Consider the following 15,803-nt stretch of genomic DNA (forward strand, 5'->3'; position numbering starts at 1 on the left):
TTTCAAATGGCTCTGTTTGTAACCATTTCGTATGTTGGAAATGTAATATTATGATTTGAGGAAATAGAACTACAAATTGTTCATACAAATTCTGGACATGTATTTTGTAACTTGATTGAAGCAAATTTGAGAATGATATTTTGTTGGTAAAGTCGTTCTTCAGGTTCATGCTAAGTACCCATTTTGGATCTATGGTTCCTTGTTTTATGCATTTTTCTGATGATATTGTTTTGGTAGATGACACATAACCAGGGATTAATGCTAGGTTCGAGCTATAGTGGTCGACTTTTGAGATGTCTTATTTTGTGAAGCTTAGCCAAGCTATAAGCCTATAAGTAGGCTTCACTAGTTGTGCTTGAATTAATAAATTATTAATGGAATTTCTATTGTTTTCTTGTTAGTATGGGTTTTAGATGGGGCTGGTTACAGGAGTTGCAATGTAATGTGGTGGTTGTAGAATAGAGAGGATAGGGCTGGGGTTGCAGGGATGGGAAGGTTCGGGACAGGATGCAAGCTTGGTTGTTGCTGTGGTGGTTGTGATGAAGGGTGAGGGGAAAAAAGAAGAAGAGTAAAGGCTTCCATGGATAGTTGGAAGGTAAACGACACCACGCCTTTTCTTACCTCCTACTGGACGCTTCATTATCCTTGCAGGGTTGAAAGGCTTCAACAGACAGTTGGAATTCTATAATGACGATGTCTTTGTTGTGGATGAAATAGAACTTGTCAATTATTTTCCTTCAACTCCAAATTCGGTGTTGATTAAGAAATGATTCGTGGGGTTGTGTTGTTGTAATGGACATGGCTTGAATGGTGTGGTAGAGCAGTCATGAAAATGATAACGTACATATTGCGTAACACCAGAGCTTATTTACATCTTGGGGACTTGATTAATGCTCTCTTCTAAGTCCCAACCACAAATAAAAAGCATAAAAAATGGGGGGAAAAATTAGAAAAGAGCACATCTTGGTCAAGTGACGAAAAGGCGTGGTGCCGTTTCGCGGGGGTGTGAACTAAAATGGACATATATCCTTTTAAAATTTAAGAAGGCATGGTGCCGTTTCCAACACCTGCAAAAAGGCACCATGCCTTTTCACAGTGGCGAAAAGGCGTGGTGCCGTTTCGCGGGAGTGTGAAACAACACTATGCTGTTTCACTAAAATGACATATATCCCTTTAAAATTTAAAAAGGCATGGTGCCGTTTCCAACACCTACAAAAGGGCACCGTGCCTTTTCATCACAATGACAAAAAGAATGGTGCCGTTTCGCGGGAGTGTGAAACAGCACCATGCCGTTTCACTAAAATGACATACATCCCTTTAAAATTTAAGAAGGCATGGTGCCGTTTCCAACGCCTGCAAAAGGGCGCCATGCCTTTCCATCACAGTGACGAAAAGGCGTGGTGCCATTTCGCGTGGGTGTGAACAGCACCATGCCGTTTCACTTAAATGGACATATATCCTTTAAACTTTAAAATGGCATGGTGTCATTTCCAACGCTTGCAAAAAGGCACAGTGACGAAAAGGTGTGGTGCCGTTTTGCGGGAGTGTGAAACGGCACCATGCCATTTCACTAAAATACATGTATCCCTTTAAAATTTAAAAAGGCATGGTGCTGTGTTTCCAACGCCTGCAAAAGGGCACCATGACTTTTCATCACAGTGACGAAAAGGCATTGTGCCGTTTGCATGGGTGTGAAACGACACCATGCAGTTTCACTTAAATGGGCATATCCTTTGACTTTAAAAAGGCATGGTACCGTTTTCAACGCTTGCAAAAGGGCGCCATGCCTTTTCCTCACAGTGACGAAAAGGCTGGTGCCATTTCGCGGGGGTGTGAAACGGCACCATGCCATTTCACTAAAATGACATACATCCCTTTAAAATTTAAAAAGGCATGGTGCTGTTTTCAACACCTGCAAAAGGGCACCATGCCTTTTCATCACAGTGACGAAAAGGTGTGGTGCCGTTTCGCGGGGGTGTGAAACGGCACCATGCCGTTTCACTAAAATGGGCATATATCCTTATATTTAACAATCTGGGTTGTTTGTTTTTTCAAAGAAACCAAAATTTGAAGGATGAGAATTGGTGATGAAGAGAAAAAGAGAGGCACTTGTGATTGTCTCTACTTTAGCACAAAGCATATTCAGTCTAAAATTAAAAGATGAGAAACACCGAGATTAAAAGCTAGCTATCTGATGCCACCTCAAGCATAGGTTTAGAGGCCAAATTGAATCATTATCTGATAAACATTTGTGTATGTGTGGAAAGGATTTTGTTTTTGTTTTTGTTTTTTTTTTTCTTTTAAATTAAATATATAGTAGTCTATTGGGTGTTAATTTTGTTTGGTAAGAAGTCTATTGCGTACAAAATTAGGGTTGGTTTTTCCCCATGTAACGTAAAAGTTAATGTGGTTTCAATTTAAATGAGTTATTCTTAGGAATAAACTTATTTCATTTTACTTTGAATAACTGATGTGGCAAGTTTTGGAGATCCAAATTAATGGATTATACTCCGATAGAAAAACTTAAGTTTCACCACAGTATCACAATTAACAAATAGTGAGCAGAACCAAATTACTTGGAACAACACGATCAAAATAATAACGAGGTTTTTTTTCCTGGTTAAAGGCAATTCTTTTAAACTTAAATCATTAGATAATATACAACCTAAATTGTCTATGAAAATATGATAAAAAATAATAATAAAGCTCTATGCAAGGATTAGATCATCAGTCGCCCAATGCGAGACCACTGAAGAAGCACCGAAACTCAACATCTACAGAAGCCATCACTGAGTAAAATGAAGATCAACAAACAAGAAAAACAAAGAACCAAGAAACCAAAATCAATTGAAATTCCGCCCTTGAGGCGTGTATTTTGTTTCCCTTTGTGGGTGCTTGTGCTTATTTGGTGCTGTATCTGTTGCAGCTCTATTTCTAAGAGTATATTGGGCTTGACCCATCCCTTACTCAAGATGACCTTGTCTATTGCATGTATGACAGTTTGGTCGCTTTCTGCTCCTTGGTTCGGTGTGAACTTTGTGTTCTCATGCAGCTGTGTGTTTGTACTTTTTCTTCTTTAATGAATGAAGTACTGTTTACCAAAAAAAAAATCAATTGAAATCGGAAGGAGAAAAGAAGAGGGGCAATCATGAAATTGGTAGAAAATCATGAAATATATTTAATACACTATGTATCAAATGTCTATGAATGGGTAACAATTAATGTATTCATCTAACTTCAATTTGTCTGGCCTTGCAAATGAAACGACTGAAGAAATCACCACATCTTCTTGGTTTTTGTCCTTAACTACTTTAGTGCCTTCTCTTCAAGTGAGAGACGTTGAAGTTGGAATAAGGAACACCAGTTCTCCCCAACACTAAGACCTTGAATTTTTGAGGGACAGTAGTTGCCAACGGAGAAGCAGCTGTTGATGATCCTAAAGAGGTGAATATTTGCTTGCTGGTTTGATAATTGGCTCCCAGATATCTATAGTCTTCCTCCTTTCCTGCATGGTACAAAAAAAAAAAAAAAAAAAAAAAAAAAAAAATATACATATATATATATATATATATATATATATATATATATATATATATATATATATATATATTAACTCATCAATTCAGAAGTAAATTCTACAGATATAATTATTTCTCAGGCTTTGAACTAGTAACTAAACAAGTCTCCTCAATCTGTTCAAACTTCCAATGCAAGATTGCAAGAACTTTATTACTAGTGATAGGGAAGTACAAGGTAACTAATGATCATATCAATGTGTAGAATGCATACAATTCATAGTGATACTAGTAATAATTGAACCAAAAACTATAAATAACATCACAAAAATTTGAAGGAGAGTGAGAAAGGTTAGAAACACTAGATTTCATACAGTTGTCGGTTGATTTCTCTTCAGGTCATTAATTTTCGTCTGAAAATAGACAGAAACAATGCCTGAAAATAGACACAAACACAACTAAATTTTCGTCCATTGCATGATAGCTCACAGAATTAAGAACATTAGTAACCAACTATTCCACCATTAGAAAAATTAAGGCACTCACAAGCTATATCCATCCAGATATCTATCCAGAAACTAACTTCAATAATCTTCTCAACCCATATCATCCTGCTTTTGTGTTCAACTATATTACTCCCACTCCAACTTAATGCCAAGACTAACTGTTGGTAATACATCAAAAGTAATTCAATTCAATTAATTGATGGGGAAAAGATTCCTTACCTGGATTCGCTTTCCCTTACTTGAAGTATTCGCAGCGGAAGTCTAGATCCACGTTCTCGTTCCACCACCAAAGATTTACCGGCGAGATTCCACAATCACAGGGAAAGGGAATAATATCCACAACCCAAATGCCGTGGATTAATGGAATGAAGATCAAATACTAGGAAAGAAGAATTTCTAAGCTTGCGATTCTAAGAGAGAGGGAGAGAGAGATGGAGCCGCCGTTTCTCAGAGATTCGCTCGTGCGAATGAATCACTCAGTTACTTTTTCACTAATGCGGTGGTTACCAAAATATATAACCCTATTTTGTAACCGCCCTAATAGTGAGTTTCCAATATTGCCCTTGGGCATTTAATTTATTAATCAAATTAATAAATTCCAACAACTCCCACTTGCACAAGGGCAAGTGTTAATCTTTCAATGTGTCCCGGACACACTTGTATATCCCAGATATACACATTCAATCTCTCGCTATGCATCCCGAGATACATAGACCTCTTGTGTCCCAGACACACATGCATATCCCGGATATACATATATATTGATCTCTTCACTATGTATCCCGGATACATAGACCACCTGTGTCCCGGACACTAATATCCACAAGTCATCTTGGCAAAATGGGTTGTGCGACCGGTGATATACACACGCGTGAGCCCCAAACTAGAAACCTTCCCCAGAAGGCGAGAATGGCACATCACTCATAGAAACAAATCAAATAAGCATTAGTATAACACGGTGTCCTAGGTTTATTCAAACTCACCGGACTAAAGGTATCTCGATCCCTCCGAGAGATCACCTTCTTGTCCTTAAAATGTTCACTACTTTGTAACACATACGGTTGGCGCCCAACAAACACTTTTAAGGGTGCGGTTGAATCAAACCTTTCCTTTCACCCAGCACCATCACTACACTTAGGATTGACTCCTTTCCGGTAGTGCCCCTTTAGGTTGAATCTATCATGACCATAGGTAACACCCCAAAGTAGCCACATCAACCCTTCGTTTCATGATGTCGTCGAAAGTCACTAAGAACACTAATGGACCATAAGGTCCAGGACTCAACAATGAGAGGAGCAGGGATCCATCCTCTCATTTCCAATGATCGCTAAGCACACATAGTATGATATATGTGCTATGGTGGAGCATTCTATATACAATAGAACGTATGTCCATCTCAACACCATACAGGTCTTAGTCTAGTCGCAACCTCTTGCGCCTAACTCGAGTTTCTTTATTGTTGCCACCCTAGCGCCACATAAAGTACTCGCACCTGGCTCCTATAGGCAACATGAATAGTGGGAACATTCATGTCGATTCTCTTTACAATAGAGAAACTCATCTTGATTCCAAATCAAGGCGACATCATGATTATGAATTGACCTACACAAAGTCATTCATAATCTGTCTCATCTCTGCTCGCCTCCAAGGCACCAGAGGCGAATGCTCGTGTGAGTGAGCCATTCTCTTGCCTATTGACATATCTTGTTTTATGCTAGGAAAAACACAATCACACAGAAAGTGAATAAAAAAAAATGCTGGAATGAACTCATATTACTCATTAATAAGAAAGTCTCAATACAAAAATAAGTCACAATCTACACAAGCCCAAGGATTTTACATGAGAAATAAAAACATCCTTGGCTATAGGTTTGGTAAGAGGGTCAGCTACCATCAAACTAGTAGATATGTGCTTAAGTACAACTTTCTTTCTTGATGTAATGTCTCTAACAAAGTGATATCTCAACTGTATATGTTTGGTCTTCCCATGATACTTGGGGTCCTTGACATAGCTAAGAGCTGCCGTACTATCACAGTAGACAAGGACAGCCTCTTTGGATGTCATCACAATCCCAGTATGTCGAAGGAATCTTCTCAACCAAACAGCCTCTTGAACCGCAGTTGAGCATGCCACATACTCTGCTTCCATGGTTGAGAGGGATATACAAGCCTACTTCTTGCTACACCACGAAATGGCCCCGCCATTCAGCAAGAAAGCATATCCAGAGGTTGATTTGCACTCATCGATGTCTCCAGCCCAGTCGGCATCACTATAGCCAACTAACCGCAAATCCGATCCTTGGTAACACAACATGTAGTTACTCGTTCCTCTGAGATATCTCAATATCCTCTTGACTGCTTTCCAGTGCTCTATGCCTGGGTTTGATTGGTATCGACTAACCAAACCCACTACATAAAAAATATCCGGCCTAGTACACATCATAGCGTACATAAGGCTACCCACTGCATTGGAATATGGAACTCTTTCCATCTTGGTTTTCTCCTCTGGAGTCTTAGGACCCATATCAAGGCTCAAATGCAAACCCTTCTCCACTGGAGTATCAATTGGTTTGCAGTTGTGCATTTGGTATCTCGTCAAGACATTGTCAATATAGGTCTCTTGAGATAAACCCAGTAATCTCTTTTGCCTATTCTGACAATCTTGACACCAAGCACATAGCTTGCTTCACCCATGTCCTTCATATCAAATACGGAGGACAACCATTTCTTAATGGTTTCCAATAGCTCCTTGCTATTGCTAGCCATAAGTATGTCATCTACGTATAGTGTCAGAATGACATAATTATTATCAGATCTCTTGGTGTAAACACAGTGGTCTTCCTCAAGCATGGAAAAACCATTTTCCATCATAGCTTGGTGGAAGCGCACATTCCACTGTCTAGATGCTTGCTTTAAGCCATATATGGACTTCTTAAGCTTGCACACTTTGCGCTCAAGTCCATGTGCTTCAAAGCCTTGAGGTTGATCCATATAGATCTCTTCCTCAAGTTCTCCATTGAGAAAAGCAGTTTTTACATCCATCTGATAAAGCTCCAAGTCCAACTGGGCAACAATGGCTAGTATGAGGCGAATTGAGGCAAACCTAACCACAGGGGTAAAAGTTTCCTTATAATCAACGCCCTCTCGTTGGGTGTAGCCCTTAGCCACTAAACGAGCCTTGAATCTCTCAATAGATCCATCCGCCTTTCTTTTGATCTTGAGAACCCACTTGTTCCCAATAGCCTTTCGGCCTGGCGGCAAGTCAACCAAGTCCCAGACATGATTAACTTTCATCGACTCCAACTCTTCCTTTTGTTGCTTTTAACCATTCCTTTGAGCTTGACCCCGCAAGAGCTTCCTTCACGCTCTTTGGTTCATGCTCATCGACTGAAATCATCTCACAGTCGATCTCTTCAGGAGTTACCATGTAGGCTTCATCCTCTATGTCGAAACGTCGACGAGGAACTAGCCCGCGCCCACTACGGCGCAAGTGCATGTCAGATTGCTCACCGTCTAAGGTAGCTATCACATCTGCACTCCCACTCCCACTAGGATCTTCTGGATGAACCCCAGGTTCATTATCCAGAATCTGAATCCCTGGAGTGACAAGACCAGTATCTTGTATCTCAAAGAATTCCGATGATTCTTTGTTAACTCCTGAAAGAGATGGAAAATCATTCTCCAAGAATGTTGCATCCCTAGACTCAAGTTCCGTTCTCCTCTCACTCTCATCTAGTCCAATGAAGACATGGCCCTTTGAGGGTTCAGAATATCTCACAAAGATACACTTTCTTCCTCTCCGGGTCCAAGCTTTCCATACTGGTGAGAAGTAGAGTGAACATATGCTGCACATCCCCATGCGCGCAAGTAATTCAAATCTGGCTTCCTTCCGGTCCACAACTCATATGGTGTGGAAGGAACCGATTTGGTTGGAACTCTGTTGAGGATATAGGCCGCAGTCAGCAAAGCATCTCCCCAATAAGAGATGGGTACATTTGCCTGCGCCATCATGGATCTCACCATGTCTAGCAAGGTTCTATTCCTCCTCTCAAGCAACCCCATTTTCTTTGTGGAGTCCTTGGAATAGTAAGTTGTCTAGATATCCCCTTTTCATCACATAACCCTTTGAACATATCGGAGAGATACTCTCTTCCTCTATCCGTTCTAAGAGTTTTAATCCTTTTATCTAACTGATTCTCAACCAAGCTCATGAATTTCTTAAAACATTCCGGAGCTTCGACTTATGAGAAATTAGATAAATGTGACCATACCTTGTATAGTCATCTATGAATGTGATGAAATAAGACTGTCCTTTTCTAGTATGCACATTCATGGGTCCACACACATCTGAATGGATAAGTTCTAAAGGAAGAGAGGCTCTCAAAGCCTTTTTAAATGGTTTTCTAGTTGCTTTTTCTGCTAGACATGACTCACAGGTTGGCAAATCAGATAGTGAACCTTGGCCTAAGAGACCTTCTCTTGCCAACCTGTTCATCCTATCTAAGCCAATATGTCCTAGTCTAGCATGCCACAAATCAATACACGCAGTATTTTGGCAAACAAAAGCATTACTAGAATTAAATGAATAATCAATTGTATCCAATACAATGAAACCATTATCAAGAAAACCATAACCATAAACTGTATCACCCAGATACAAAACCAAAGAATTGTTTTCAAATACAACTCTAAAACCATGTCTCATAAACCACTCTTGTTTCTGTTCCCACCTCTGTTACTTTGCCTAGACCACTGAGGTTGAGCTCTCTCCTTGCGCTTGAAGCCTGCACCCTTACTAGTGCTTGCTTCAGTAGCAACTACTTCAGTGTGAGGGACATCGGCCAACATCCGATCCTCCTCTAGCTCAAGGTGCTTGGCAGCTTGATCGAAAGTCTTGACCTCATCAGCATGAGTCAAGAAGATCTTCATATGCTCCCAAGTCTTTGGCAATGACCTGATGACTGCGGAGACTTGCTCCTCATCAGTCTTCTGGCGCCCACATGCGCTCAACTCACTAATCATGTTAGACATGATGGTTATATGCTGCCTCATGGTGTGACCCTGGCGCATCTTATAACCGTCAAAAGTGAGTCCGAGCTGGCGGCCTCTTGTGGTGGAAGTCCCTCCATACTGGAACTTCACAGCCTCCCACAAAGACTTTGCAGTCCTATGCTTCTCATAACGAAGCATCAGGTCATCCCTCATGGAGCTCAGGATTGTAATCCTGGCTACCCGGTCTTTCCTCTTCCAGGCATTGTAAAGCTCAAGGTTCCTGCTATACTGTGTAGTGGTACCTTCCTCAGGTGGGGACATGGTCTAGTTTACGGTTTCCAGCATGTTCTATTCTTCTAGGAGATACTGCACCTTTCGGTGCCAAAGGTCATAATACCTCTCATTCTCATCTAGTTTAGTGAGGTCAGCAACAATGCTCTTGGTAGCAGCCATTTTTCTAGAGATATTACATACAAGAATGAGTTCAATAAATCTAGCATAAAACACAACGCATGCAACAAAAAAATCACACTAGCATAGTCAACCTATGGGATAAGCACTTAAACCAAAAGAGATGCTAAAAAAACATTCAATCAAATTCTCATGCAAACCCACATAGACTTATACACTAGCTTCATTCTGTGCAAGAAACATGATTGATAGACCCATAAATAAAAAATAGTTTTATTAAAATAAAACATGCAATCATGTTAAAGCTATGAGGTGGTTCACACAGAACACTTCTACCTCATTAGCTCCCACTAGGCCCTAATAGGCCCTCAATGCCCAAACATCACACAGATTGTCGGGCCATTGGTGTCCAGTAAGTTAGAAACACATTCTGAATTGCACAGACCAATATCCAAAAAAATCCATCTCCCAGACGGAATTCCGTCAGCCTTTTATGCCCAGACGGATGACCGTCTGCAGACGGATGACCGGACGGAAATTCCGTCTGGCATTCTGTGACTAGACGGATGACCGTCTCCCAGACGGAAATTCCGTCTGGGTCACTGTGACTACTCTGATAATAGACGGACGACCGTCTAGTCAGACGGTCGTCCGTCTGGTCCACAGTGACAAAAAACGGCGATTTTTCAATTTTTCTTGAACGAAATTTTTTTTCAAAAAAAAACGGAAAACACGTTTTTTCACCCAAAAAATCATCCAAAAAATACATGAAAAAATCCAGCATTAATTATTAAACAAAAATAATTATCATCATGGATTATCAATTCATGCAAATCTTTAATAGGGAAATTCACAAGGATCCTCCCACTCGGATCCGAACCCAAAATATAAAGGTTTCCAAAAACCCTATCAATTCTCCCATGGGTTTCGTATTAAACCCTTGATCCTCCCATTGGATCCATACAATAAAAGTAAACAATGGGGATGAACAAAAAAACGTGGGAACCAATGGCTCTGATGCCAATGTTGGTAATACATCAAAAGTAATTCAATTCAATTAATTGATGGGGAAAAGATTCCTTACCTGGATTCGCTTTCCCTTACTTGAAGTATTCGCAGCGGAAGTCTAGATCCACGTTCTCGTTCCACCACCAAAGATTTACCGGCGAGATTCCACAATCACAGGGAAAGGGAATAATATCCACAACCCAAATGCCGTGGATTAATGGAATGAAGATCAAATACTAGGAAAGAAGAATTTCTAAACCTGCGATTCTAAGAGAGAGGGAGAGAGAGATGGAGCCGCCGTTTCTCAGAGATTCACTCGTGCGAATGAATCACTCAGTTACTTTTTCACTAATGCGGTGGTTACCAAAATATATAACCCTATTTTGTAACCGCCCTAATAGTGAGTTTCCAATATTGCCCTTGGGCATTTAATTTATTAATCAAATTAATAAATTCCAACACTAACCTATCTCAATAGTGCAGAGCAGTAATCGGGAGCAGGATTTGTATGGACTTTCGTATTCTAGAATATCAGTTTCCATCTAGTGATTGCTTTAAGTAAAACAAGTTCTGCCTGAATATACAAAAGCATTTGGGAAAATTTCTATTTTAGAAGTTCAAGCACCAGCCTTAAAAGGGAAAGCAACCAAGTCTGGCACATCATATCTTCAGCTTAGAGGACGAGTGAGTTCCTGTGCCACAGGTGCAGAACCATTACTTGGAGCAGCATCACTTCCCTCTGCATTTCTTTCCGCTCCATAAGCTGCTGGCTGCGGATAACCATGGATCCCCTGTGGAGGCTGTGACCGCCCATAAGCAGGGGTACTTGTACCCTGACCATAAGTGGACTGGACTGGGACTGGCTGTGGAGGATATGGAGCTTCACCATAAGTAGGTGGGAGTGGAGCATTTGGTTGTTGTACCCTGACCAATTTTGGTTGTTGTATCTTTGTAACTTGTAAGCATTCCTATTCACAATGCAAGCATTTAAGCCTTCTTTTTCTTTCAATTCACCCCATTTTCATCATCTCTGTTGGAATTTATTAATTTGATTAATAAATTAAATGCCCAAGGGCAATATTGGAAATTCACTATCAGGGCGGTTACAAAATAGGGTTATATATTTTGGTAACCACCGCATTAGTGAGTAAGTAACTGAGTGATTCATTCGCACGAGCGAATCTCTGAGAAACGGCGGCTCCATCTCTCTCTCCCTCTCTCTTAGAATCGCAGGCTTAGAAAATTTTCTTTCCTAGTTTTTGATCTTCATTCCATTAATCCATGGCATTTGGGTTGTGGATATTATTCCCTTTCCCAGTGATTGTGGAATCTCGCCGGTAAATCTTTGGTGGTGGAATGAGAACGTGGATCTAGACTTCCGCTGCGAATACTTCAAGTAAGGGAAAGCGAATCCAGGTAAGGAATCTTTCCCCCATCAATTAATTGAATTGAATTACTTTTGATGTATTACCAACATTGGTATCAGAGCCATTGGTTCCCACGGTTCTTTGTTCCTCCCCATTGTTTATTTTAATTGTATGGATCCAATGGGAGGATCAACGGTTTAATATGAAACCCATGGGAGAATTGATAGGGTTTTTGGAAACCCTTAATTTTGATTCGGATCCGAGTGGGAGGATCACTATGAATTTCCCTAATGAAGATTTGCATGCATGAATTCATAATCCATGATGATAATTATTTTTGTTTAATAATTGATGCTGGATTTTTTTTTCATGTATTTTTTTTGGATGATTTTTTGGGTGAAAAAACGTGTTTTCCGTTTTTTTTGAAAAAAATTTCGTTCAAGAAAAATTGAAAAATCGCTTTTTTGGTCACTGTGGACCAGAAGGACGACCGTCTGACTAGACGGTCGTCCATCTATTATCAGAGTAGTCACTGTGACCCAGATGGAATTTCCGTCTGGGAGACGGTCATCCGTCTGGTCACAGAATGCCAGACGGAATTTCCGTCTGGGCAGACGGTCATCCGTCTGGGCATAAAAGGCAGACGGAATTCCGTCTGGGCAGATGGCAGTCCGTCTGGGAGATGGATTTTTTTGGATATTGGTCTGTCCAGTTCAGAATGTGTTTCTAACTTACTGGACACCAATGGCCCGACAATCTGTGTGATGTTTGGGCATTGAGGGCCTATTGGGGCCTAGTGGGAGCTAATGAGGTAGAAGTGTTCTGTGTGAACCACCTCATAGCTTTAACATGATTGCACGTTTTATTTTAATAAAACTATTTTTTTTATTTATGGGTTTATCAATCACGTTTCTTGCACAGAATGAAGCTAGTGTATAAGTCTATGTGGGTTTGCATGAGAATTTGATTGAATGTTTTTTTTTAAGCATCTCTTTTGGTTTAAGTGCTTATCCCATAGGTTGACTATGCTAGTGTGATTTGTTGTTGCATGAGTTGTGTTTTATGCTAGATTTATTGAACTCATTCTTGTATGTAATATCTCTAGAAAAATGGCTGCTACCAAGAGTATTGTTGCTGACCTCACTAAAGGAGATAAGCTGAATGAGAGCAATTATGACCTCTGGCACCGAAAGGTGCAATATCTCCTGGAAGAGCAGGATATGCTGGAGACCAAACCAGACCATGAACCCACCTGAGGAAGGTACCACAGCACAGCATCGCAGGGACCTTGATACATACAATGCTTGGAAGAGGAAAGACCGGGTAGCCAGGATTACAATCCTGAGCTCCATGAGGGATGACCTGATGCTTCGTTATGAGAAGCATAGGACTGCAAAGTCTTTGTGGGAGGCTGTGAAGTTCCAGTATGGAGGGACATCCACCACAAGAGGCCGCCAGCTCGGACTCACTTTTGACGGTTATAAGATGCGCCAGGGTCACACCATGAGGCAGCATATAACCATCATGTCTAACATGATTAGTGAGTTGAGCGCATGTGGGGCGCCGAAGACCGATGAGGAGCAAGTCTCCGCAGTCATCAGGTCATTGCCAAAGACTTGGGAGCATATGAAGATCTTCTTGACTCATGCCGATGAGGTCAAGACTTTCGATCAAGCCGCCAAGCACCTTGAGCTTGATGAGGATCGGATGTTGGCCGATACCCCTCAAACCGATGTATTTGCTCTGAAGCTAGCACTAGTAAGGGTGCAAGGCTTCAAGCGCAAGAGAGAGAAAGCTCAACCTCAGCGGTCCAAGCAAAGTAACCAGGGTGGGAACAAAAAAAAGAGTGGGCCCAAGCGTTCAAGGGGGACTAGTGCTGGCAAGAAGAAATCAGCTTTGATTTGCTTCAAGTGCCGAAAGTCTGGTCATTTTGCTCGTGATTGCACTGAGCAAGAGGTATGTACTTGTGTGTTATACCTCATCTTGTTATGTAACAAGTTCTACTATGCTTGCTGAACTAAATCCTTTGTGGATTGTTGATTCAGTGCGACAGAACACATAACAAGGGAACGCTCGAGCTTCGTGGAATACCGTCGTATTCCAAGAGGAAGCAAAAGAATAACGATGGGGAACAGCTCAAGCGTGGAGGTTCAAGGCATAGGCACATGCAAATTAGTTTTGAGAGGTGGCCAGACGCTGTTACTCCATGATGTGTTGTATGCTCCAGGACATTCGGCGAAATCTTGTTTCGTTATTTATCTTTTAAGACATGGTTTTAGAGTTGTATTTGAAAACAATTCTTTGGTTTTGTATCTGGGTGATACAGTTTATGGTTATGGTTTTCTTGATAATGGTTTCATTGTATTGGATACAATTGATTATTCATTTAATTCTAGTAATGCTTTTGTTTGCCAAAATACTGTGTGTATTGATTCTAATTTGTGGCATGCTAGACTAGGACATATTGGCTTAGATAGGATGAACAGGTTGGCAAGAGAAGGTCTCTTAGGCCAAGGTTCACTATCTGATTTGCCAACCTATGAGTCATGTCTAGCAGGAAAAGCAACTAGAAAACCATTTAAAAAGGCTTTGAGAGCCTCTCTTCCTTTAGAACTTATCCATTCGGATGTGTGTGGACCCATGAATGTGCATACTAGAAAAGGACAGCCATATTTCATCACATTCATAGATGACTATACAAGGTATGGTCACATTTATCTAATTTCTCATAAGTCAGAAGCTCTGGAATGTTGTAAGAAATTCATGAGCTTGGTTGAGAATCAGTTAGATAAAAAGATTAAAACTCTTAGAACAGATAGAGGTAGAGAGTATCTCTCCGATATGTTCAAAGGGTTATGTGATGAAAAAGGGATATCTAGACAACTTACTATTCCAAGGACTCCACAGCAAAATGGGGTTGCTGAGAGGAGGAATAGAACCTTGCTAGACATGGTGAGATCCATGATGGCGCGAGGAAAATCTACCCATCTCTTATTGGGGAGATGCTTTGTCGATCTGCGGCCTATATCCTCAATAGAGTTCCAACCAAATCGGTTCCTTCCACACCATATGAGTTGTGGACCGGAAGGAAGCCAGATTTGCATTACTTGCGCGCATGGGGATGTGCAGCATATGTTCACTCTACTTCTCACCAATATGGAAAGCTTGGACCCAGAGGAAGAAAGTGTATCTTTGTGAGATATTCTGAACCCTCAAAGGGCCATGTCTTCATTGGACTAGATGAGAGTGAGAGGAGAACGGAACTTGAGTCTAGGGATGCAACATTCTTGGAGAATGATTTTCCATCTCTTTCAGGAGTTAACAAAGAATCATCGAAATTCTTTGAGATACAAGATAGTGGTCTTGTCACTCCAGGGATTCAGATTCTGGATAATGAACCTGGGGTTCATCCGGAAGATCCTAGTGGGAGTGGGAGTGCAGATGTGATAGCTACCTTAGACGGTGAGCAATCTGACATGCACTTGCGCCGTAGTGGGCGCAGGCTAGTTCCTCGTCGACGTTTCGACATAGAGGATGAAGCCTACATGGTAACTCCTGAAGAGATTGACTGTGAGATGATTTCAGTCGATGAGCATGAACCAAAGAGCGTGCAAGAAGCTCTTGCGGGGTCAAGCTCAAAGGAATGGTTAAAAGCAATAAAGGAAGAGTTGGAGTCGATGAAAGTTAATCATGTTTGGGACTTGGTTGACTTGCCGCCAGGCCGAAAGGCGATTGGGAACAAGTGGGTTCTCAAGATCAAAAGAAAGGCGGATGGATCTATTGAGAGATTCAAGGCTCGTTTAGTGGCTAAGGGCTACACCCAATGAGAGGGCGTTGATTATGAGGAAACTTTTTCCCCTGTGGTTAGGTTTGCCTCAATTCGCCTCATACTAGCCATTGTTGCTCAGTTGGACTTAGAGCTTTATCAGATGGATGTAAAAATTGCTTTTCTCAATGGAGAACTTGAGGAAGAGATCTATATAGATCAACCTCAAGGCTTTGAA

This window comes from Hakea prostrata, chromosome 3 (assembly GCF_041222555.1).
Source record: "Hakea prostrata isolate BN-2017 chromosome 3, UWA_Hpros_2, whole genome shotgun sequence".
NCBI lineage: Eukaryota > Viridiplantae > Streptophyta > Magnoliopsida > Proteales > Proteaceae > Hakea > Hakea prostrata.